The sequence below is a fragment of the Vulpes lagopus genome, chromosome 4, assembly GCF_018345385.1.
Source record: "Vulpes lagopus strain Blue_001 chromosome 4, ASM1834538v1, whole genome shotgun sequence".
Taxonomy (NCBI): Eukaryota; Metazoa; Chordata; class Mammalia; order Carnivora; family Canidae; genus Vulpes; species Vulpes lagopus.
Window position 1 is genome coordinate 117,470,975 of NC_054827.1, and position 24,690 is coordinate 117,495,664.

General features: G+C 44.0%; 1 protein-coding gene across 4 annotated transcripts in view; it reads left to right on the forward strand.

Annotated features, from left to right (window-relative positions):
* CTXND1 (cortexin domain containing 1) overlaps window positions 1–24,690 on the forward strand; it is a 56,097-nt gene that overhangs the window by 20,675 nt on the left and 10,732 nt on the right. For 2 of the 4 annotated variants that reach the window (XM_041752427.1, XM_041752428.1), the window contains one exon: window positions 14,635–14,902. The exons of the other annotated variants lie outside the window; for them this stretch is intronic. The gene's annotated coding sequence lies outside the window, so the exon portion shown is untranslated. The remainder of the gene's footprint in view (window positions 1–14,634; window positions 14,903–24,690) is intronic. 4 annotated transcript variants of the gene reach the window in all.

A 24,690-nucleotide genomic window follows, 5' to 3' on the forward strand; every position in this document is an offset into this window, starting at 1 on the left:
ATCACGACCTGAGCCAAAGGCAGATGCTCAACCACTGAGCCACCCAGGTGCCCTAAACAAACACTGTTAAATACTCACAGGCCACAGAAGAAATCACAATGCAAACGAGAAAACATGAGCTTGTGGGTTGCAGGTAAGGTAGCACTGAAGGGAAGGTGGGTAGCTCTAAGTGCATCGGTTAGGAAAGAAGGCAGTTCCGGCTTCAGTGATGTGTGCATCCAATGGAATCAACCAGAAAAAGAATGGCAAGTCAAACCCAAAGAAAACCAAAGGGAAGGAATAGTAAAAGTGAGGCTAGAAATCAACTCAATAGAAAGCAATTGTACAACAAAGCTTCAGGTTAGCTTTTTGAAAGTATCAATGACATTTATGAACGTGAAGAAAGAAGAAAACAGAAATGCAGATTGCCAATATCAAGAATTAAAGGGCAGCATTACAACAGAGTCTCAGACATTAAAAATGCCAAGAGAGCAGTTGGATGTGGTAAGTTTGACCATTCAGATGGAAAGGACACATTTCTTTAAAAGCATTGCTCACCAGAGGCAGTGTCCTCTGAGATCCAGAGAGGGGAGGCTTTGCCTTCTCAGGCTCCTTGCTTCCTCTGCAGCCCGTGAGCCAGGCCCACGGGGAAGATACGGGGGCGTGGGTTCTGCAGTGGAGAGAGCAGGTGAGGAGCTGTGTCAGTCAAGGAACCAAAATCAAAGCCCAAGGCACACAGCCCATGGCCCATGCCAAGGAGCACCGCCAGGCACCCAAAGCAGCAGACCAGCGATCTTGCCCCAGAGACCAGGACACGAGGGCCACCACCATACCCGAAGGCACCTTTTCCCAGGACCTGGGGCATGCCATCCACACACACAACGTGTTTTCCATGGGGTTGCCTTACAAGGCTGCAATAAATCACTGGATCTGATAAAATGTGAATTAAACGTTCGGAAAAAGATGACTCAAATGATAGATAAAATAAAGACACTGCATTTTCTCTGCATGTTGGCATTGCGGTGTGAATGATCTTCAATTTTGATCCATTGTCTGGTTCCCAAGCGGACAATAGAAGTGTCCTAGTATGATTTTCAAAAAGTTAGAATCGCAACTCTCATGCAAATATGTGAAGTGAGCAGTGATTTATTTAATTCACTAATGATGGGACCATTACAATGCAAGTCCGGCTCAGAGAATTGGAGAAAGCGAGTCTTTCAAGTCCCTGAAAGAAAGCCTGCTTGAATAAGATTGCTAATTTACAGAGAACTTCTTAATGTCCTACAGAGCAATTAAACCATATCCTTTGGGGCAATCTTTTCTACCAGACAAAATTCTTTGCACTGCTGTCAGGCAGGAATAATCTGCATTGTTACCAGTTTTCTACCAAGGCCTCTCAGCCTACAATGTGAAAGAATTGTCATATCTTGGGAAGCTTATTCAAGCCTCAGTAGAACTTTCTGGCTTGAGATAAATATAAAAGATAAATTTCAAGCTATATAGAGGTATTTTTGTATTTTTATGCACCTAATCTTGTCCCCTCATTGGCCCAAAGCACATGCATGCAAACAGAAAGGCCCCATTCAGCTTTTTAAATTTTTTTAAAAGATTTTATTTATTTAATCATGAGAGACAAGGGGAGAGGCAGAGACATAGGCAGAGGGAGAAGCGGGCTCCCTGTGGGGACCCCAATGCGGGACTCGATCCCAGGACCCCAGGATCATGCCCTGAGCCGAAGGCAGATGCTCAACCACTGAGCCACCCAGGTGTCCTCCCATTCAGCTTTTGACCGCCATACACTATAGTGGAACTTGTTAGCCAAGTCAGTATTGCTCTTGGGAGCCAGAATGCCGAGAGAACAGAGGATGTTCTAGCATGCTTTAATTTCCATTAAACTGTCAAAGTCCCAGAGTTTCTGTCCTAGAGAGAGGATGTCCCCACACCCCCAGGCCACTGGGCTTGAGGCCGCAGGATGGAAGCAGACTATGATGGAGAGCAGGCCTTCTCAGACTATCCAGCTGGCTTCTTCCCTAAATCTCCTATGTGTCATGGACTCACACATGGCTTTACCGTGCATGAGCAATACTCAGCATGTACCGCGTGCCTCACACCTGGCTCGCCTGTGTCCTGTTCAAGGAGAGAGTCTGTTAACATACACTTGGATGTCACCACAATGTCACATCGCTATGAACATTTCCTAGCACTGCCTCTGAGGGTCTGTGCGTCCCCCAATGTGAACCAGTAATTTCAAAGGCAGGCATGGAGCACTCGTGTAGAGAAGACAGCAGGCCTGACAGTCCCTCCAGCCCAGGAGACTGTTGGAAGTCCCAACCTGTCCTCACCCCAGTCTCAGGGTCTCACCTGAGGAGCTCTCGAGATACCCAGCTACATGGAAGGGGCCAGGAGCTCACTTCTGGACCTGCCACGAGGGAAGCTGCAGGACCCTAGGGTGAGCCCACCTGTGGCCCCTATGTGCAGGACAAATGGCGCAGGGACGGCAAGTCTTGAGACTATGTTCCCATTTCCCTGCCGCCTGTGCACCATGTGCGGGGCATCCAGAAGTCACCATGTATCCCGGGACGTGAGCATGAGAGGGACCAAGGCCCAGAGTGGGGAGAGAAGGAGTTCTGTGCACAGAGACCTGGATATAGGCAGGGTCCAGGAGGGACCAGAACATCCCAGCCATAGTCATCTGGGAAACAGAAGCCAGTACAGATCCTGAGAACACTGCATGGATCTGAGGACTGGTCATCGCCCACTGCCAGGGACACCCTCAGGTCCCCAGATGTCTGCTTGGGGAGGAGGAAGCATGAACACCCCACGTTCACCTAAGGAAGCAATTCACTGGGATCATCCCTGGGGGCTGGGAAGTGGGACACACATATCAAAACTCAAAGGAGACTTTTTAAAGTGGAAGGACTCTGTCGATAGTACTGCAATCAGATCACACACTGTCCAAAAACATTTTTTTTGCCTAAAATTTTCTTTCTTTTATTCCTTTCTCTATTCAGCCATAATTAACATAGAGTTATATTAGTTTGAGGTGTACAATATAATTGTTCAGCAATTTTATACCCAAAAATGTTTTAAAAATTTACATCTATTCAATTTACTTGTTTTTAATGATTCTGCCTAGATTCCCCGGAAATACGTCCAGAGATATCAGACAAAGTCAACCCTTCTCCCAAAGTATTATTATTTAAAAAAATTTTTTTGTGGGATCCCTGGGTGGCGCAGCGGTTTAGCGCCTGTCTTTGGCCCAGGGCACGATCCTGGAGACCTGGGATCGAATCCCACGTCGGGCTCCCAGTGCATGGAGCCTGCTTGTCCCTCTCTGCCTGTGTCTCTGCCTCTCTCTCTCTCTGTGTGACTATCATAAATAAAAAAATAAAAATTAAAAAAAAATTTTTTTGTAACAAGATAATATCAACTTATTTGAGTGTAAGTACACTCAGGCAGAATAAAAATTTTAATGCCGATCAATTTAAAAGATAAGCATGAAAAAACATAATGTGGAAGACATGGTATTGATAATAAGGGTCTCCCACTCCTCATCACAGTAAGTGCCTCCAAAGGACATTCCATCTACTATAGGAAACAGAAGTGATTTTCTTTACATTTCAAGGTTACTGTGTTTGTCTTGTTTTTGTAACATTAAGGAAGAAGCTGAAATTTATTTTTTTAAGATTTTATTTATTTATTCCTGAGAGACACAGAGAGAGGCAGAGACATAGGCAGAGGGAGAAGCAGACTCCCTGCGGGGACCTGATGGAGGACTCGATCCCAGGACCCCGGGATCATGACCTGAGCCAAAGGCAGACGCTCAACCGCTGAGCCCCACAGATGTTCCTAGGCACACTGGATTTTAGAGTCTGAAGGTTGAGCATCACTGGCCCTGCTTGGAGAAATCAGCACAGTTTGCATACTTGCAGGGTTTACACTATGAATCCCAGGTGCCCCAGGAAGAAGCTGAAATTTAAAAGTCAGGGGAAACATGTAGGAAATTATGTATTTCACAAAACAAGTAAATTTGAAATAGCACCTGCAATGTGCACTCTATAAAACTCAATAAACCAGGAACCCTAGTTTAGTAAAATATGAGGACTATTATTAACTATTAAATCAGTTAATAGACAAATAAGCAAGATGGGGGAAAGTCTTGCTCCTTTAAAAATGGTGAATTGATTGTTCTGTTCCTTCCCTTTGCTCTATATTTCCCGCTGAAATTACCAAACAAAACACAGACTCTAAATGTAGCAGTGCTAGAAACTGAGTCAGGGTGTCCTCGGTGGGCTGAGGGCTGTTGGGATTTCTGGAAGACATGAAGCAGATGAGAGCAAGTTGGCAGTCAATGCCCAAGTGCTCAGCCCTGGTGTCAGAGGCTGGCCCCTACCTACCAGGAGCGGGTGTCACTGCCCCCAGCAGAGCGACAGAGCACCCAGGTCGGAGCACTGAGCCCTGGCAGCAAGGCTGGAGCACTCAGCCGTGGGGAGGTGGGGAAACGTGTAGTCTAAGCACCGGGCAGGCCTCACCCAGGGCAGCTTGCTGTTTACCGCAAGGCCTCACGCACACCTGCTGCTGAAATGGACCGCGTTTGCTCTGGGGGACTGCTCGCACAGCACGAGGCCAAGGAGGGTGAGGAGGGGGGACCCTTGGGGCCACCATAGCAACTGCGCATGGAGATGAAAACCCCTCAAAAGAACAATATTCTAGGTTTTTTGTTTTGTTTTGCTTTCTAAAACATTCCTCCATCCTAACCCAAACACTCTTAGGAGACCACAAGAGCAATGGGCATCAGAGAGCTGATGAAGGAGGTTAGAGGTCTCTCCCTGGGTCCCACATGCAGCTTCTGTGGACCAGGACTCTCCCCTGATCTTTCTGTATTGGCTGCAGTTGGGGTTTGGCTTCTCCATCATACCCTGATGTAGGAGGAGGGGAGGGGAGGGTTAATCTGCTTCGGTCTATGTGCACCGAGCCTCCTCTCCCATCCCTGTGCCAGCTGGACTCTGCTCAGCGACCAAACCGAGGCAGCCGTGCAAGGACCCCCACCAGCCACCCACAGAGGCACCTGCACCTCCATTCATAAAAGTGGGCAGAAAAGATATGAGGACATTCAGCATCCCAGCAAGCTGAGCAATTAGAATAAATGACCTTTAATTTAAAAAAAAAAAAAAAAAGGCTATGAGGGACCAGGAGGAAAAATTAATTTTTAATGGGTATCCTCAGGAATATTGATTTTATGAAGTAACAAAATACATGTCATAAAAGCAAAAGCAAACTACTGTGACCTAAGAACTATATGAGAAGAGGGGGGAATAATCTTTGAAATTCAGAGCACAATGGACAAAACAGAAGGATTAACAGAGGCAGTGACTAACAGGGTACACTTGGCGGGGAAACCAGATCACCAACTAAAAACTTCAAGGTCAAAGGTGTGAAACAAAGGACAACCTGCAGGGGGAAAAAGCAAGAGGCATGGAAGCCAGAGCTCCAGCACTCTGTATCTGTATAATACAACCAGAAAGGCAGACTCAAGAGGATGTTGGAAAGAAAAAAATAGGAAGCAATTTCTCAGAGCTGAAGAAAGGCTTGAAGTTTTGGATCAAGATGTTCACCATGAGAGAGTCAATCTTAAAAGGCCTCATCACAAGAAAAAACTGCAATTCTGTACAGTGACAGATGTTTGCTAGAAGTGTTGGGGTGACCATTGTGCCATAGACAGATGTCGATTCACTATGTTACACACTTGAAACTAATATAATGTTGTATGTCAATCATACCTCAATAAAAGTTTTTTCTTATTTTAAAAAGAAGTGCCCAAACCAATGAAGGTAAAAAAAAAATGGAAAAAAGACACACTCGTTAGTAATCTTCTCGTAGAACTTTTTAAATATTAGGAACAAAGATTAAATCCTACAAGCTTCCAGATCAGAAAATAACCTATATTTGTGGCCAACAATGGAAAGAAAAATTAGATGTCTCATTTCATTTTTTTTCCTTTAAGTAGGCTCCCCAACACAGGGCTTGAACTCACCACCCTGAGATCAAGATCTGAGCTGAGATCAAGTGTTGGACACATAATCAACTGAGCCACCCAGGCACCCCTAGATGTCTTGTTTCTGACGCTAAGTGCTAAGATGTCAGGTAATAATGAAGCAATATCTTTAAAGTTCTGAGAAAGGATCATCTTGAACCTAGAAATCTATGTTCAACAAAACAAGTCTATGAGTAAAGGCAAAACAAAGTTATTTTGAGGCATTCAGAAAACTTGGAAACAGCGCTCAAAGTCAATAAAGACTCAGAAATGGTGAGCCCTACCATGTTCATTGTTTGGACTGCTCAGTGTTGTGAAGACGCCGATTGTCTCCAGGTTGATCCAGATTTGGTGCAATCCCAATCAAAATCCTGGCAGGTGTATTTCTGTGGAAATTGACAAGCCAATTTTAAAATTTTTATGTGAATGAAAAGAACTAGGAATATCCAAAATAATCTTGAAAACAAACAAATGAGAAGAACTTACACTGGCAGATGTCAAGACTTACACTACAGCTAGAATGAAGAAAATGTGGCGTTGGTGAAAAGAAAAGCAGTGGAACAGGACAGAGGAGTCCAGACCCAGGCTGTTCTGGTTATCTACTGCTGCATAACAGCCACCCCAATCTTGGCTTAAAATAGTCATTTATTTTGTGCACAAGTCTGGGGGTTTAGTGGGCTCAGCTAGCGGCTACTGTTCAGGGGCTCTCAGTGGCCGTGGGCAGGTGGCAGCTGGGGCTGGAGTCCCCGGGAAGCTGTCTTCACCCACATGTCAGGCACTGGGCTGGGAAGACTCCCTGATAAGGCAGAACCCCTAGGGTCTCACAAGCTCTCCACAGGGCACCAACTCCTGGCACGGCAGCCCAAAGCTCCCAGAGCCTGTGGCACAGGTGAGACCAGCTGAAGCCACATGGCCCTCTCTAACCCAGCCCCGAAGTCACTTCTACCTCCTTTTATTCATGATGGGGCCACAGAAACCCCCCTCAGACTCAAGGGGAGGCACCATGGACTCCACCTTTTCAAAGGATTTGTGGATGTATTTCAAAGTCAGCATATCAACCCACCTACGCAGATCACTTGACTTGCAACAAAGTGCCATGGTGGTTCATCAGGAGGAAAGATGGTCTTTTCAATAAATGAATCAAGAGAACTGATTCAAGAGAACTGAATCTTTTCAATAAATGAATCAAGAGAACTGAAAGAATGAACTTTACTTAACACCACACACAGACATTTAGTTGAGTGATTGCTGGGAGCAAACATAGAAGATCTTAATGACGTTGGGTTTGGCAAAGATTCTTTACTATCTCTACTTTGTGGATCGTTTTAAATTTCCATAAAATTTTAAATTCAGAATCTTTAATTTCCATAAAAATGAATATAAATTTAAAGTTGGATGGATCCAATAGCCATGAGGGAAGAGGATTCTAATAACATAATGAATAATCTTGGTGTAATGAATACATATAAAATCTCACATGGCTAAAACAGAGAATAGCAAATTTTGTAAATGTCCATGAAATTAATCATGTATACACACACACACACACACACACACACACATATACATACACAAACCACAAAGAGTAAAATCTGAAGAGGCTATGTTTTCTGGCCACAGTGTAATGAAACTAAAAACAAATTTTTTTAAATAAATAAAATTTTCTAACTATTTAATAATTTTTGAAAAATCATATTTCCAAAGAAACTTTAAATCAAAATAAAAATCCAAAACTATGTAAAAATTAAAGCAATGAGGAAAATGATCTATAAAATCCACAGACAAAAACATATATTCCATGCATGTAGCAAAAAAATCATACTTAAAAAATCCATAGCCTTGGGATCCCTGGGTGGCGCAGCGGTTTGGCGCCTGCCTTTGGCCCAGGGCGCGATCCTGGAGACCCGGGATCGAATCCCACATCGGGCTCCCGGTGCATGGAGCCTGCTTCTCCCTCTGCCTGTGTCTCTGCCTCTCTCTCTCTCTCTCTGTGACTATCATAAATAAATAAAATTTAATAAAAAAAAATCCATAGCCTTAAAAATTATTGTTATATATAACAAGAAAGATTGAAAATAAATTTATTAAATTGTCATCCTGTGAAGCTAAAATAAAGAACAACAAAAACTAATAAAAGCAGCAAGAGGCAAACTCAGACCTATAAAACTCATCATTTTTATGATGAAAGATTAGAAATATTCCTTCTGAAATAAGGAACAAGACAAGGATGCCCCCTGTCACCCCCACAGTTGACTATTTTGCTTGTGATCAGATTCAACAGGAAAAGAAAAAGTATTCCTTGCAGACATTGGTTTTCTTTTTTTTTTTTAAGATTTTATTTGTTATTTTAGAGAGAGAGCAGGGGGAGAAGCAGAGGGATAGGGAGAAGCAGACTCTAAGCTGAGCTCAGAGCCCAGTGTGGAGCTCGATCCCAGGACCCTGACATCACAACCTACACTGAAACCTAGAATCGGAAGCTCAATTGACTGAGCCACCCAGGCGTCCTGACACTGATTTTCTAAATAGAAGATAAACAAATTAATAATAGAACTTGGGAAACTGTGGGATTTAAAGCTCATATATAAAAAAATCTCTCTTGTTTGTATATACACATGACAACCCAATAGAAAATGCAAAAGGGAACAAGCTAATCCCTATCATAAACTGCAGAGTACCCAGGAGTTGACAAACAGAAAATGCATTTTCCCGTGGCCAGATGGTCAAAATATGATGAATGGACATGAATGAAAGCCTAAATGGCTAATTCACGAGTGGGAAAAGGTAATACTGTATCATACAGACAGTAATTCATTGCTACTGATCTAAAATTCAATGCAGTTCCAATCAACATCCCAGTGAGATGATCAGATGATCGTAACACGTACAAGGAGCCACGCTGCTTTTGAATAAAAGTCCCATGGGGTGGGGTATGGACTGGCATGTATCAAGATGTATTATAAAGCCAGTGTCAGGGCAGCTCTGGGTGGCTCAATGGTTTAGCACCGCCTTCCGCCCAGGGCGTGATCCCGAAGTCCTGGGATCAAGTCCCACGTCGGGCTCCCTGCATGGAACCTGCTTCTCCCTCTGCCTGTGTCTCTGCCTCTCTGTGTCTCTCATGAATAAATAAATTAAAAATCTTAAAAAAATTATAAAGCCAATATCAGGTGAATTCAGACTGTGTGGTATTGGTGCAGGGATAACCAGCAGACAATAGCCCGGGGTGATCTCATGTTTACAGGGTAACTTGAGGTTACAAGTCACGGCAGAAAGGCAGGCTAGTCAGTCATCAGGGATACGACAACTCTTTTTCCATACAGAAAGACATAAATCTGAACCCCATGTCAGACCACAGTAAAATCCATTTCAGATGGATCACTGACCTAAGGAAGAAAACCAAAATGTCCTAATTTTAGGAAAGAGAAAATTATATATGTATATGAAGATATTTGACTTTAAGATAGGAAAGGATTTAAGGAGTCACAGAAAGCATAAATTATAAAGGAAGAGATTAATGAGGCCATTAAAATTTAAAACATCTGAGCAAGAATAAATAAGATTCTATGAACAAATTAAAAGACAAGCCACAGACTGGGGGCATGGGGGAGAATTTTCAAAGCACAGGACCAATGAAGAAATGATACCTAGAATAAAGTCCAAATGCCAAACAAGAAAAAGACCTAATAACTGCAGCAAATAGCACTCAATGTTGTGTGTGAATACCTGTTTATATAGTAAAAACATAAAAATGGGGCATGGGGTCTAGTTAAAATATATAATTAAGTTCTGTCTTGTTTGTTTTTGAAAAAGGGAATGAATATGACAAAAGGTAAATATTGGTTAAAGCTGAATAATACAGATACTCACTATATTCTCTAATTTTCTGCATGTTTACCTGCTTCAAATAAAGTATTGGCAGGAAAAAAATGCTGTAGGTAATATTGATTTAAAAAGGTAAAATAGGGATCCCTGGGTGGCGCAGCGGTTTGGCGCCTGCCTTTGGCCCAGGGCGCGATCCTGGAGACCCGGGATCGAATCCCACATCAGGTTCCCAGTGCATGGAGCCTGCTTCTCCCTCTGCCTATGTCTCTGCCTCTCTCTCTCTCTCTCTCTCTGTGACTATCATAAAATAAAAAAAAATAATAATAAAATAAATAAAAAGGTAAAATAATTGATGACAAGAGTAATTCTTTTGAAAGCAAGAGAAATAAAACAGTGGACATGTAGTATCAATAATTTTAAAATACTAACAAAATGGAGACATTTATGGAAGTTCTGACCAAGAGAAAACACAACTAAGTAATGTGTGCAATAAGAAATAAGCAGATAATAACAAGCAAGAGTGATACATAAAAAATAACAAAAGAATACTGTGCATGCTTCTATGTCACTGAAATTGAGTATGTATATAATATGGACAATTTTGTAAAAATATAATAAATTTCTCAAATTGCTGTTAGAGGTAGAAAATCCAAATACACATCATCTGTTCAAAAATTAAACAGTGCTATCCATCACCAATTTCCCACACACACACAAAAATGATTATAGGCTGAGTTCAAAATTGTTCTGAGGAGCAGATAACTCCTCTTCTTTAAACCACTAAACACCACAGAATCACAAAGAAATCTCCCCCAATTTGTACTTATAAATTAGCACAACCTTGATACAAAAAAATTAATAAAATAGCACACACAGGGGCCCCTGGGTGGCTCAGTTGGTGAAGCATCTGCCTTTGGCTCAGGTCATGATTTCAGGGTCCTGGAATCGAGTCCCACATTGGGCTCCCTGCTCAGCGGGGCATCTGCTTCTCCCTCTCCCTCTGCCTGCCGCTCCCTGCAACTCGTGCTCTTTCTATATATACATATATATCTCTCAAATAAATAAACAAAATCTTAAAAAAAATAGCACACACAAAATCAATAGATTCCATTTTACTTAGTAATGATTGTAACAACCTCACATAAAATATTAATATTCAAATCCAACCATGCATTAAAAAGTAACATACCGGGATATACAGTTGTTGCAACATGAAGATTTCTATCTACTCAGAGACAAAGGAAAAAAAAAAACACATGTTTATCTTGGGAAATCCTGAAACTCATTAGAATCCTAGAACCAATAAAAATAGCACATTTTACCATGTGTTTACTGTGTGTTAGGCACTGTGCTAGGAGCTTCATGTGTTTTGTCCGATCCTGACAACAGTCCTATGAGGCCTGTGTTATTATCATCCCTTGTGTTCTATATAAGGTATTGAAACTTAGAGAATATAAGTACTTTGGGGGCGCCTGGGTGGCTCAGTGGTTGAGCATCTGCCTTTGGCTCCAGTCATGATCCCGGGGTCCCAGAATCGAGTCCCGCATCGGGGTCCCCAAAGGGAGCCTGCTTCTCCCTCTGCTTGTGTCTCTGCCTCTCTCTGTGTCTCTCATGAATAAATAAATAAACTATTTTTTAAAAATTGTTTAAAATTAAAAGAAAAATAAGTACTTAGTCCCAGCTAGGAAGAGAACTTCCATAATTTGGTGGAACTTATTAACCAGAAACCTGTAACCAATATCATAATCATTGAAATGGGATGCCAACCCCTTGCCTGCTTGGATCTCCACCAGACCTCATCCCTGGCAGTCTTGTCTCATTTCCTACATTTTCCCCTAATTCCCTGAGGAGCTGTGCTACCATGCAGCCCCTAGTGGAAGAGAGGCCCAACTTATAATTGGCACCCACTGAAACACAAGACGAATTTTCTCCCTCGTGTCCTGGCATCAGAACCTACCTTCTGCCGTTGGAAGCAGCTCAAGGACACCAGAGAGTCTAGTTGGAGGTACCATGGATAACGCCAAGGCACTCACTGCCTGCAGGAGTCCAGGGTCTGGGTCCCCCGGGGGGACCCTGGATCCCACCACTTGTCTCCCTGAGCACCAGTCTCCCTCCTTCTGAATACAGGCTCTGGACGGCGTGACCTCTGAAGCCTCCGCTTCTGATTCTGCATTAAGGCAGAAGATCCAAAACCAAGGCTCAAGTTACTTTTGCAAATGCGGTAGAGTAGGTGTGAGCCATCAGCCCCTCCGCTGCTGTACGACACGTGTAAAGTGGTGAGCAGGGGAAATGGGGACATCTCAACTCCGGGCTGGGAACAAATGAAATATGTCCTTTGGAAAAGAGACCTCTCTCCCCTGGTTCTCTTTTGTCTGTTCACCCTTCAGACACAGGAAATCAATTTGTGTGTAGCTTGCAAGGGGGACTTGCATGAATTTGGGGGAAATACGATCAAAATAAAGTGTCCCTTTTTGCCACACACCTAACACACACACCCCCAGAGAGAGAGCAGACACAGCTCCGTGCCATTGGGCAGAGCCCCAGCCCCCGGGACCCAGGACACGGCCTTCAGAGTTTTCTAATGAGGGATGACGTATAGATAGCTGTTTCCCAATGTCATGTTGGTTCTCTATAGCAGGATAGTCAAAAGGTGGAAAATGAGCATTTCTCTCTGGGACATAAAGTGCTGATACGCAGACCGTGGGAGGTGCCCGGGGGAGGCTGGCATATTTGGGAGAAGCCTGGGAGCCTCAGGAATGGAAACGATCGAGACTCTACCCCTTTCCCACCAAGATGCAAGTTAAACCTGCCCCAGTAGTTAAGTGATACCCAGAGGGAGGAAGGAGCAACAAAAGCCCTGAGATAAAATCATCATGGGGACAAGAGCATTAGGCTTGGGGCAGGACCCTGCGCAGAGCTGGGTTCTCTTGAGAGAGGAATGGCTCCAATCCCTGAAGCTCTGGACCCTTAGGTTAGTCCCAGTTCACTCATCCTGGAGGCTGTCTTGTGTCCTAGGAACATGGCCCACATGTGGGGGTGACTCTAGGGACTCTGGGCAGAGCACTGAGGAATGCTGGGAAGCTCCCCTGAGGGACCACCCAAGTGGAACTGTTGCCACAGACACTGGAGTAGACTTCCTGATGTCCACCGGCTTCCCGGGTGAAGTGGCCTCCTTTGGCCTCAAGGGGACACGCCATCTGGAAGGCATGAGCAAACTAGCCCTTTGGTCATAAATAAGCACCTTGGGGACTTCTTAATCATAAGAAACATACTCAAACTAGGCGGTATTGGAGCTTGAGCTGTTCCAGAGAAGAGTTCACAGGAAATGTGTTGTTTTGTGGTCCCTACATGGCGAGGAGGAACATAAATGTACAAGGGAAGAAGAACGTTGATGGTGGCCGCTGGGCTACCCCCAGCTCTCAGGACAGGAACCGGTGCCCCGATGTAGTTCGTGCACCTGACCTTGCTCTGGCTGCCAGACACCAGCACACCTCGGGCCAAGTAGAAACTCTCAACAAGCCCTCCTGGAGGTTGTGTGTTGGGGCTTCTAATAACACTTTGGGTCAGTTTTGACCCTTCACATTCTGGAAAACATTCCAACATTGAATTTTTTAAATGTATTGGCGGAGCTCCACATAGCACTGCCTGGTGTCTATAATCGATTTCCTTCCTCTCTGTGGCTGCATCTCCTTCTCATTCTTGGAGATGTGTGTGTGCCCATTTCGCTCTCTTTTTTTTTCCAGGGGTTTATCCAAGCTTAAACTATTTTAGACAACTTTCTTTATGGTTTATTTTTAATGCTACTGATTTTCTGTTCTTGTTAATTATGAATTTTTGCTCTTAATTTTACTGATCCCATCTTCTGGATCTTCTCAATGTTGTTTACATAACCGTCCCGGTAGATTCCTTGTGTCACTGCATTTGATTCTTCTGGTTCAGTAATGAAAGGTACGAGTTTGCCCCTGAGGGGCAGTAACAGCTGTCGCTCACCTCATCTCATAACTTTTAATAGGTGGTATTCTCATTAGAATGATTTCCTAAATATTCTATAATTGCACCTCAGTTTTTTAATGAACTCAATTTTAAAAAAATTAATCAAAATGACTTGTGGGTTTGTTGGTTTGCTTAATTTTTTTTTCTTTGTGGTCAGAGAATACAGCTTAAAAAGCTTCCACATTTAAAAATGTATGGATGTTTTCTTTGTAAATTTATATGAAATCAATTTTCGTAAATGTTCCGTGAACATCTGAAAATAACTCGTATTCCCTACAGGCAGGAAAAATGTCTATTCAGCTTCTTAATCCATACTATTCCAATATTCCAGGCCATTCTACCAGTGTTAGCTTTAAATGCTCAAACACATATCTGATCCTGTTTTTTCTATCAATTTTAAAGCAATACTTCCTGACATTGCCCAAACAATATAAAAAATGCATTGTGCTCTAATTTCTTTCCACCTCTACCCCACTCATTTTCATCAAAATAATTTGGAATTTGAGGTACAAAGTATATTTATAAAACCTTTTGATCATGTAACTTATTTCAAAAATTATTTTTAACATTTGCATTGTTCTGTATCTTTATTTATGACGATTGTTTGCACTGTAATTAGTGCCTTATTGGTTTTTTTCTTCTCTCCCTGTCTTCCTCCCCCTGATTTCTTCACTCCGATTCATTGCGCCTTGGATAAAGTGCCTCTTCAAGCAATTTTATTTTGCTCAGAGGGCTTGTGGTTGACTTGCATTCATCTCAGATTTTCTTTTACTTGTGGGATAAGAACAATTTCTCTTTAATGTTTCCAGAAAGCTTGGAAATATTGGAGGCACCTGACCTGCGGGGGTTGCGGACAGGACTCGACCTGGTCCTCCCAGAGGTCGGGGGTGTCGCAGTGGAGGGCACAAACAGGGCCACCGCGGGGAGGAAACCAGGGACAGTTGTCACCCTTGGAGACAAGCGGCGAGACCTCAGGCCAAGTTGGGACGGGGCCATGAAGGTCCTCACCCAGCAAGCACAGGGCATCGGCCTGGACTCCATGTCCAAATTTGCACACTGAAGCCGCACGCTGAGCAGGTAACTGGGGACATATGCTGGCTGAGAAGAAGAGAAGGGTCCAAAAGCCAGCTGAAGCCAGGCAGGCCCAGGGCCCCATTCGGGGATGTCAGACAAGTGAAGTGGAGAGAAGGCAGGCTCTGAGCAGATGGGGAATAATTTGAAACCTCCAAAGTGTGTCCTGTCCTGTGCTCACGGGCCATAGGAAAGTTGTGGCCCTGTCATTGGACCCCAGTTATGGCCCATAAGCACAGTAACAGCTGCATCTGACAAGCAGAGGCAGAGGGACCGAGGCCCAATAGAGCACCTTCTTCAAGCAAACCACACAGCCAGGATGCGAACCCAGGTCCCCAAGTCTCTGGAGTCACAGCAGTCCCCAGGCACCACAGTGCCCTCCACAGCATTAGGGAGACAGAGCGGGGTTACCCTTTCCTTCCTACATCTGTTCCTCACAACCACTGGAAAGCGAGTCCCTTTTGGTCCTGTTCGGTGCACTGCCTCCCAGAAGTGAAGGTGCTTTTTCCAGGGGTGTCCTATACTGGGGAGTGATTGTGTGAGGAATGGAGGTTCACCAGGTTCACCCTCAAAGAATGGACTCCTCAGGGTAAGGACGAGAAGCAGCCTTGCCCTCTCGCCCTCCTTTGCCCCCTGGGGTCTCTGCCAGTGTTCTTGCTCCGGCCTGTTACCACTATTGCGTGTGGTGGGTCAGCATGCTGGGAAGAGCTGGGGCACCCAGAGCACCAGGGCCCGGGCCTCAGTGTGACCATCAGGGTGACTCTCTGTATGTCTGTCACTGTCTCCCTCCCCTTTCCCCAGCTGTGGCTACCTCCTATGACTGCATCAGCACCCAAAGCTGCTGTACACGTTCCTCCCTCATTTGGGTTTTCGGTTCCCTTTTAAGGAAACTTATTTTTCTGACAGTCTGCCAGTGAGTCACTCCTCGTCTGGTAGCCAGACATCGTGTTCTTGTGTGCCCTTGGTCGGTTTGTTTCCATTTCTCCAATCCTGGAGAAAGAAAGCAAAAATAGCCTTCTGCCTCTTAAAGATGTGCTGTAAGAGTCAAAAGGATTGTGACTTCCTCTTGCCTCTGTGACAACCTGCCACAAACCTCAGTGCTTTAGAATCACATAAATGTGTGTTCCTACAGCTCTGGAGGTCACAGGTCCAAAATGAGTCCTAAGGGGGCAAAATCAAGGTGTTGACAGGCTGGTTCTTTCTGGCCTCCTGGCCTCCTGACACCATCTCTGCTCCATGGTCACATTTCCTCCCCTGCTACAGCCAAACCTCCCTCCGCCTCACGCTTACAAGGACAGTGGCAGTTACGTGGAGCACTCAGCCAGAAAACCTAGGAGATTCACCCCATCGCAAGATCCTTAGCTATCACATCTGCAAAGTTCCTTGTGCTATTTAAGATAACATTCATGGGTTCTGAAGATTCCTTGTGGATTTCTTGGGGGTGGGGGTGGTAATTATTCAACCTCCTGCAGCCTGCTTTCTGGCCTCCAAATATTCATGTCTATCCTGTATGAATTCACCCCTTTCAACCCATTATACTGTCAACCTGAAGTCCAAAATCTCATCTCAGTTGTCTGAATTAGGTATTGGTTACACTCTGCATGTGATCCATCTGGGATAAAATCCATTTCCACCTGTGGGAATGTGGAAAAGGAGTTATCTGCTCCAAAAATACAGTGATGGGACAGGCATAGGACAATAGTTACACACATGGGACACCTGGGTGGCTCAGTGGTTGAGCGTCTGCCTTTGGCTCAGGTCATGATCCTGGGGTCCTGGGATCAAGTCCCACATTGGGCTCCCTGCAGGGAGCCTGCTTCTCCCTCTGCCTAGGTCTCTGCCTCTCTCTGTGTCTCTCATGATAAATAAATAAAATCTTTAAAAAAATAGTTACACACATTCCCATTTCAAAAGAGAAAAAAATAAGGAAAAAAAGGAGTCATCAGTCCCATGCAATTCCAAAATTCCACCAGAAAAACTCCATTCATTTTCAAGGCCTGGGAATAATCTGGGGTTCAAGGCTTCACCCTCTATACCCATATCTCTGTCCCCTGGGCCAAAGCTGTTGCCTTGAGAGTCATTTTTTCATGTTCCTGAAGGGCAGGACATGTTTATGGCAATCATTCTCATCAGCTTGTGTTCTGCTACAGAATTCTGAGAGCCCAGCAGCCTTCTTTCATCCTATCTTCTCTGTCCCTTTCAGACGCCATGGGCAGTGTTTCTACCAGTATAATAATCTCAGAACTATTGTGTGTTGCCCATGTGTGTCACAGGGATGCACTCCATTTGATGAGAGAGTCTTCCAAAGGTCTTTTCTGGATAATCTCATTTCTATTCCTGGCTTCTGCTGAGGTGGTTGCTGGCAGGTGATCCATGAGCAACACATCTCATCTCTCTAGTCTCATCCCTGGCCTTCTGTTAGCACCTGATTTCCTGATGGTGAGTCTCCCAATGGCAGCATCTTCTTCAATCTGGATGGGCTAAGAGTCCTCGAGGGCACAAGTGGCATGAACTCCCAGGCACTTCCAGCTCCCTGCGTGCATGAATGGGGCAGCTGCAGTGACCCAAGGGCTGTCTAAGGAACTGTTAGATGTGAGCTGCTAGGAGCAAAACATGCAGAGGCTGGGAAGTGTGCACACTGACTGGTTAAGGGACTCCAAGGAGATCCCTGTGATACCGGCAGCATCAGCATCTATTCTAGAATGAGAAGGCAGATTGTCCGATGGGTTGCACAAGCATGGCACAGTGATGATGCGCTCTCTTGGCAGACACATCCTCTTCCCTTTTATCCAAAGTGGTGCTGCTTCTTTCTGCCTCTTTGCTCTGGAAGGTTCTTTAGCTATTAGAGAGGTTTAAATATTGGAAGACAAGTCCTAACTACAGTATTCCATGAATACCATCCCCTCCACACCTCTCTCCAGTCCTGATAGATGTCACGATCTTAATTATCTCTTAATTACACTGACCAGCCTGCTAATTACCCTGACGGATGAGCAAGGCCACCAAGTGCAGTCCCACAGGACAATGTGACTAGTGTGAGGTTAAAACACTGGATAACTTCTCTGTCCTGAGCAAACACCATCCACTTAACCCATCTGCTATCCGGGGAAGTGATTCTGACAGGTCACCTTTCATAATGGCTCCGCTACTATTTATAGAACCGGATGACGATGGCTCGTGACCAGCTCTGGTCTTTGTTTTCTGGGTGGGTTCACTGCGTCGGTACAGCCCGAAGTTTATCCCCACAATAACAAGTGGCAATGTTTTTTCAATCATCTCATCTTCTGACTAGTGGTGTCTGGATGGCCATGGCCAAGCACCGGTCATCAACCTCTCAACATTGCCTGTGTGCCCACACAGTGTGAGCCTGGCCTGGCTCCAGATCGCTCTGCCCCTCCGGCAGACGTGGACCCTTCCCTTGAGGAACTCACACATTGCCGCAGACTGAATTATGCCCCCCCCTCCCAATTCATTTATTGATATCCTGACACCCAATGTGATTGTATTTGGGGAGAGGGATTTTAGGAGGTCAGATGCAGTGACAAAGGTCAGGGTCTTATTCTGAATAGATTGGTGACTTTATAAAAAGAAGAAGAGAGAGCAACCTCTCCCTCTTTGCATGCATGCACACTGAGGCAAGGTCATGGTGAGAAGGTGACCATGGGCACTCCAGGAAGAGAGCCCTCACCGAAAATAAACCCTGCCAGATCCTAACCCAGACTTCCAGCCTCCAGAACTGAGAAGTTGACAGACACTCTTGTTGCATAAGCCACCCCTAGCAGACGGAGACACATGTATGGACAGAAACAAATATATCAGCATAAAATCAAGGATCTGGGCCTCCCACCCCCAGCCCTGAAGAAGGACACAGATTTATACTCAGATCCTATATTTGTGTACACTTATTGCTAGTTTTTCCCGAAAACCCTGGCTTATATACTTCTTCCCAGGCTCTATATTTGAATTGTGGCATTTGGCAGGACTCTTCTCCATTTGGATCTGCTATACCTGAACCCTAACACTGCAGGCTCTGGTGAGTATGCTGAGGTAGTCCAGCAGCCAGTCCCCTTGGGGTCATTCACTGGCCAGAGTCCCTGCCTCTGAAGCAGGCTCACCTCCAGTCTCCCCAGGAAGGTGGCAGATGGAGCCCCCAGCTTGTGCAGGCCCCATGCTGAAGGACAGTTCAGCTATGTTGGCGAGCCCTGAGCGGGCCTTCAGGAAGGCCAGTCCCTTAGCTCCCTGGGAAGGGCAGCTGAGTTCTGGGTTACTATCTCTCCCGGGTGTTGTGTCCTCACTCTGAAACAGAGCTGGATGGCACTTGTGTCTGCCCGGTAATTAAGGTTAATGAGCACACTCCATCTGGAGGGCGGAAAGTTGAATCTGTTTTTTTTGAGTCTGCATCCTTGGCATTCCTCCCAGCCGGAAGGATCCAGAAAATGCTGATAATCTTCTTCTGGAGCCTATTCCAAGGTTATAGAGCCCAATCCTGGCCCCAGACAAGACAGGGGTAATCAAAAGCCTCTCTCTCTGAGGCCTGACCTCTACAATCTGTGCAGGGTATCATTAATAACTTAAGTCAGACCCTGGGCCTGGGATTTCAGAGTCTGTCTCAGAGGCCAGAGTCCTGCTGTGACACTCCAGCACATTCAGACTTTCTCAAGAGCCACCAGCAACCATGAGGCATTAGTACCACAAGGCCTGTGGCCAGGGTCAGAAAGATGGGTTTGCTCCCAACTCAGCTATTCCATTGCTCTGAGATCCTGAGAAAACTTCATCTACTCCCTACATTCTGGTCTCTTTGTCTGTGAAGTGGACATGTTTTCTTTTTCTTTTTCTTTTTTTTTAAGATTTCATTTATTTCTTCATTAGAGACACACACAGAGAAAGAGAGAGAGAGAGGGAGGGAGGGAGGGAGGAGGGAGGAAGGGAGGAGGGAGGGAGGGAGGGAAGTAGAGACATAGGCAGAGGGAGAAGCAGGTTCCCTCCAGGGAGCCCACTGTAAAACTTGATCCTGGGACTCTGGGATCACGCCCTGAGCCGAAGGCAGATGCTCAACCACTGCGCCACCCAGGCATCCCTGAACGTGTTTTCAAAGTATGGTTCAAGGAACCCTAGGATTTCCATGGATGCCCAGAATGGAAACTACATACCACACTCAGGATGGTGTTACTGCTAGATAGGGTGAGAGGAGATGACTCTGTAGGTTAGTGGTTACAAGAGAGGAATATATTGATGGAAACAAAAAGGAAAAGCAAATATGATTAGGTGATAGTTACAAATTCTGCATGATGGAAATGTAGACACTTAAAATAATATTGCTTACTCTTTTCTTAAATCTCCCAATTAAAGCAGAAGCAGGTCTCAATCTAGCAGTGAGTAGGGCCCTAACCTCCCACCCCTAAACAAGTGTGTGTACATACTGATATTTAAAAGTTCTTTTTAAGATTTATTTATTTATATGAGAGAGAGAAAGAGTGGGAGGAGAGAGTGGGAGGAGAGAGGGAGACAGACTCTCAAGTAGCCTCTCCACTGAGTGTGGAGCTAGACTCGGGCCTCAATCTCAGGACCCTGAGATCACGAACCTGAGCTGATACCAAGACTCAGATGTTTGACTGCATCACCCAGGCACGCCCAAAAGCTCTTTTTATTTTGTAAAAATCATATCATATTTATTGTTCCTCAACTTTTCCACTTAAGAACATTTCTTTGACCTCGTTTGTGTGCACACGTGTATGTTTCTTTTTAATGGCCTCACAGTATTCCATGACACAGATTTATATCATGGCAGCTTTAACCACTACAAAACTGACACTCAGTTTGTTCTCAGTTTTTTTACTGTTACAACAATGCTGCAATGAACAGCTTTCAAAATCCCTGAGCAAAGAAACAGGAGAACTTTGATCAAATACATATGTCCTCAGGCCTAGGTCTGGACTTCCATGTAATCATTAGTGGCCATTAGCTAATGACCAGTGTTATTAGGGTTCATGCTCGTGTGGAGATTCAAATATCAGTTGCTGAATAATTCTGGATAGTTTGCCTCACACAGTTTTCATGTATCTCAACGCATGGAAGAGAAAAACTTGAATTCAAGACATGCCAAGAAGAAACAGCCGAAGGAAACACTCCAGGTTCTCGATTCAGAAACTTGAAGCACAAGATCATAGAGTTTTGTCAAAGCAGAAGTGGTCACTAGCCTGGTTAACAAGAAGTAAACCCCGCTTCAAGTGAGCTCAGTCCTCTGTTGGATTAGCTCACCTGCCTAAATTCTAGCTGCTTACCAGAGCAGGCACTGAACCCACTCTGCCAAAAAATAAGAATAATGTCATCCAGAGTCAAGCATTGTTCATATCAATGCTTGATATCCCAGTGAAACTTTCATCAGATATATCATGAAATTGAGGGGATCCCTGGGTGACTCAGTGGTTTAGTGCCTACCTTCAGTCCAGGATGTGATCCTGGGGACCCGGGATCAAGTCCCACATCGGGCTCCCTGCATGGAGCCTGCTTCTCCCTCTGCCTGTGTCTCTGCCTCTCTCTCTCTTCCTGTGTCTCTCATGAATGAATAGATAAAATCTTAAAAAAAAAAAAAGAAAAAGAAAAAATTGAACCAAAAGAAAAAAATAAACAATAGAAGCAGATCCACAGATGACCCAAACATTAGAGTTGTCAAATATGGTCTCTTAAAAAAATTGTGATTGGGGGGATCCCTGGGTGGCTCAGCAGTTTAGCACCTGCCTTTGGTCCAGGTGCGATCCTAGAGTCCCAGGATCGAGTCCCACGTCGGGCTCCCGGCATGGAGCCTGCTTCTCCCTCCTCCTGTGTCTCTGCCTCTCTCTCTCTCTCTCTCTCTCTCTCTCTCTCTCATAAATAAATAAATCTTTTAAAAAAATTGTGATTAGGGCAGCCCTGGTGGCACAGCAGTTTGGCACTGCCTGCAGCCCGGGGTATGATCCTGGAGACCCAGGATCAAGTCCCACATCGGGCTCCCTGCGTGGAGCCTACTTCTCCCTCTGCCTGTGTCTCTGCCTCTCTCTGTCTCTGTCTCTGTCTCTCTCTCTCTCTGTGTGTGTGTGTGTGTCTCTATGAATAAATAAATAAATAATTTTAAAAAATAAAATTAAATCTTTAAAAAATTTTAAAAATAAAAAATTGTGATTAATATGTTTAACAAAATAGGTAACAAGGTTGAAAGTTTCACTGGAGAGCTAGAAATTTTTTTAAAGGATCCAAGGGAAATTACACAACTGAAAAGTATGGTTTAAATGGAAATTTGAATAGCTAAATTAACAGCTAACTTGACAGAGCAGAAGAAAAGGTTAATGGACTGGAAGTTGCTTCAGAAGAAAGTATTCAAACCACAGCATAAGAAGAAAAAATACAGGAAATAAAGCATAATAGACAGATCAACATAATGAAAAAGTCTATGTGTATTTGGAGAGCCAGAAAGGGGAAAGTGAGAGAAAAGGACAAACGAACATTTGATGAGGGGAAAGGCCAAAAGTTTTCAAAAATTGATGAGACATGAAGTGAGATGGAAGGAGGAGTACAAATACTACATAGGAAAATACAGGGAAGACCACACCCAGGCTCATCTGCAGTAAAGCAAAGACAAAGAGAAATCTTTAAGGCAGTCAGAGAAAAAGGCATATTATTTTCGAAGAAGCCAACAGGTGAGACTTCGGGGAATATTCTTCCCTTGAGGCCTTCCTTCTCAAAAGTCATGCTGGAGAACATCCCAGTTGCCAGGAAAATCCCAGCGGAAGCACTATGTGGGCACTGAATGTGTCTTGCTGGAAAATTGAGATTTCTTTTTAAACAACTTTTTTTAAAAAGATTTTATTTATTTATTCATGAGAGACAGAGAGAGAGAGAGAGGCAGAGACACAGGCAGAGGGAGAAGCAGGCTCCATGCAGGGAGCCTGATGCAGGACTCGATCCCAGGACTCCAGGATCATGCTCTGGGCCAAAGGCAGGCACTAAACCACTGAGCCACCCAGGGATCCCTGAAAATTGAGATTAAAACAATATGTAAATGTGATGTAATTTCACCACCGGAAAATAACAGAACCAACTAAAATGTAAAGAATGGGGGGGAAAGGTGGAAATTAGAACAAGTTCTCTAATTTCTTCATGTATAATAGCTGGGAATAAAAACATACTTAACATTGACAATTCAAATTATAGAAATGTAAGCACATGTAAAAGAACAAAGCAACAATCAGAGAGCTAATACCAATGACTAAAATCAGGTGGTAAAAGAGGAAGAACTAGGAGCAGGAATCAGGGATAAAGAAAAAAAATCACAAACAGAAGAAAATAAAAATCAGATGAACAAGTAAAAATCCATATATTTATCTCAACACTCTGCTTCCAAAGTCAAAAAAGAGAACAAAATTCCAATAGAAAAATAGATAAAAGAAATAAACTGATCTTTTTCCTTCACAAAAAGGAAATACAAATGGATCTTAAGATGTTTAACCTCAATCACTAGCAGAAATGAACAATAAAAATACTCCCAAGAGTTACAAAGGCACATGCACCTGTCAGATCTCCAGAATGACACACTTAAGATTCATGCATTTCACTGTAGGTGAGTTTCACTTTTCAAAAAGCTATAAACAAGTATTGAATTCTAATTAATGATATGCATGCTGAGGTGCTTTAAGTATGCTAATACCCCCCTCTTTCTTTGAACTGCATCCAAAAAATAAGAAGGATGTATAGATGAATAAAATGGAATAAAATGAAATAAAATAAATATAGCAAAATGTTAACAACTGTAGAGCATGAGTGGTAAATATATCTATGTTCACTGTATAATATTTTTTTCAACCTAGGGAAAAAATATCTCTGGATAACATTTTCCCCCAAACTGGGAAAAATTGAAGAACTTGATAAGTTTTCAAGGTTGTAGGACAACAGTAGAAGTTTACACAGGCACAGACTTCTAGATATAGACTTCTATATCCATTTGAATTCTAATCTGGATATATCCTTAAGAATGGCAATTGCACCTGACAAAATTTAATTTACAGATGTACTCAGACATGCAAAACGACATAGCTTTTGGACATATTCCCATTGTTGCATGATAAACAAAAGACGAGAAACCATCTAAATGTCTAATCAGCAAAAGAACGTTAAAAAAAAAAAAGTAAGACGTAGAACAGTTTGTATAACAGACTTGCATTTGTGTAAATAACAAATACATAAGCATCCGTATTTTCTCATATGCGCAGAGAATATACCTTCAGCTCAGAAGGATGTACGAGGCCCTGCTTGGAACAGCTGTCTCTCCACAGATGAGCTGGATTACAGGGGGTGGAGGAAGTTTTCACTCCTTTCTCCTTGTGCTTTTTGAATTTTGAACTGTGTACAAGTACTTGTACAAAAATGTTACGTTTAGTCCTCAAGGCAGCTGGGTGGCTCAGTTGGTTAAGTGTCTGCCTTTGGCTCAGGTCATGATCTTGGGGTCCTGGGATGGAGCCCCACATCAAGCTGCTCGCTCAGCAGGGAGTCTCCCTCTCCCTCTCCCTCTCCCTCTCCCTCCCTCTCCCTCTCCCTCTCCCTCTCCCTCTCCCTCTCCCCCGGGGCTCATACTATCTCTGTCTCACTCTCTCAAATAAATAAAATCTTTTAAAAAATTAGTCCTCAAAAAATTAAAAATAGAATAACACTGATCCAGCAATGTGGCTTCCAGATATATATTCCCAAAGGAATTGAAGCAGAGTCCTGAGATATTTGTACACTCATTCAGAGAAGCATTGTCCACAGCCGCAGGGCATGGAGAC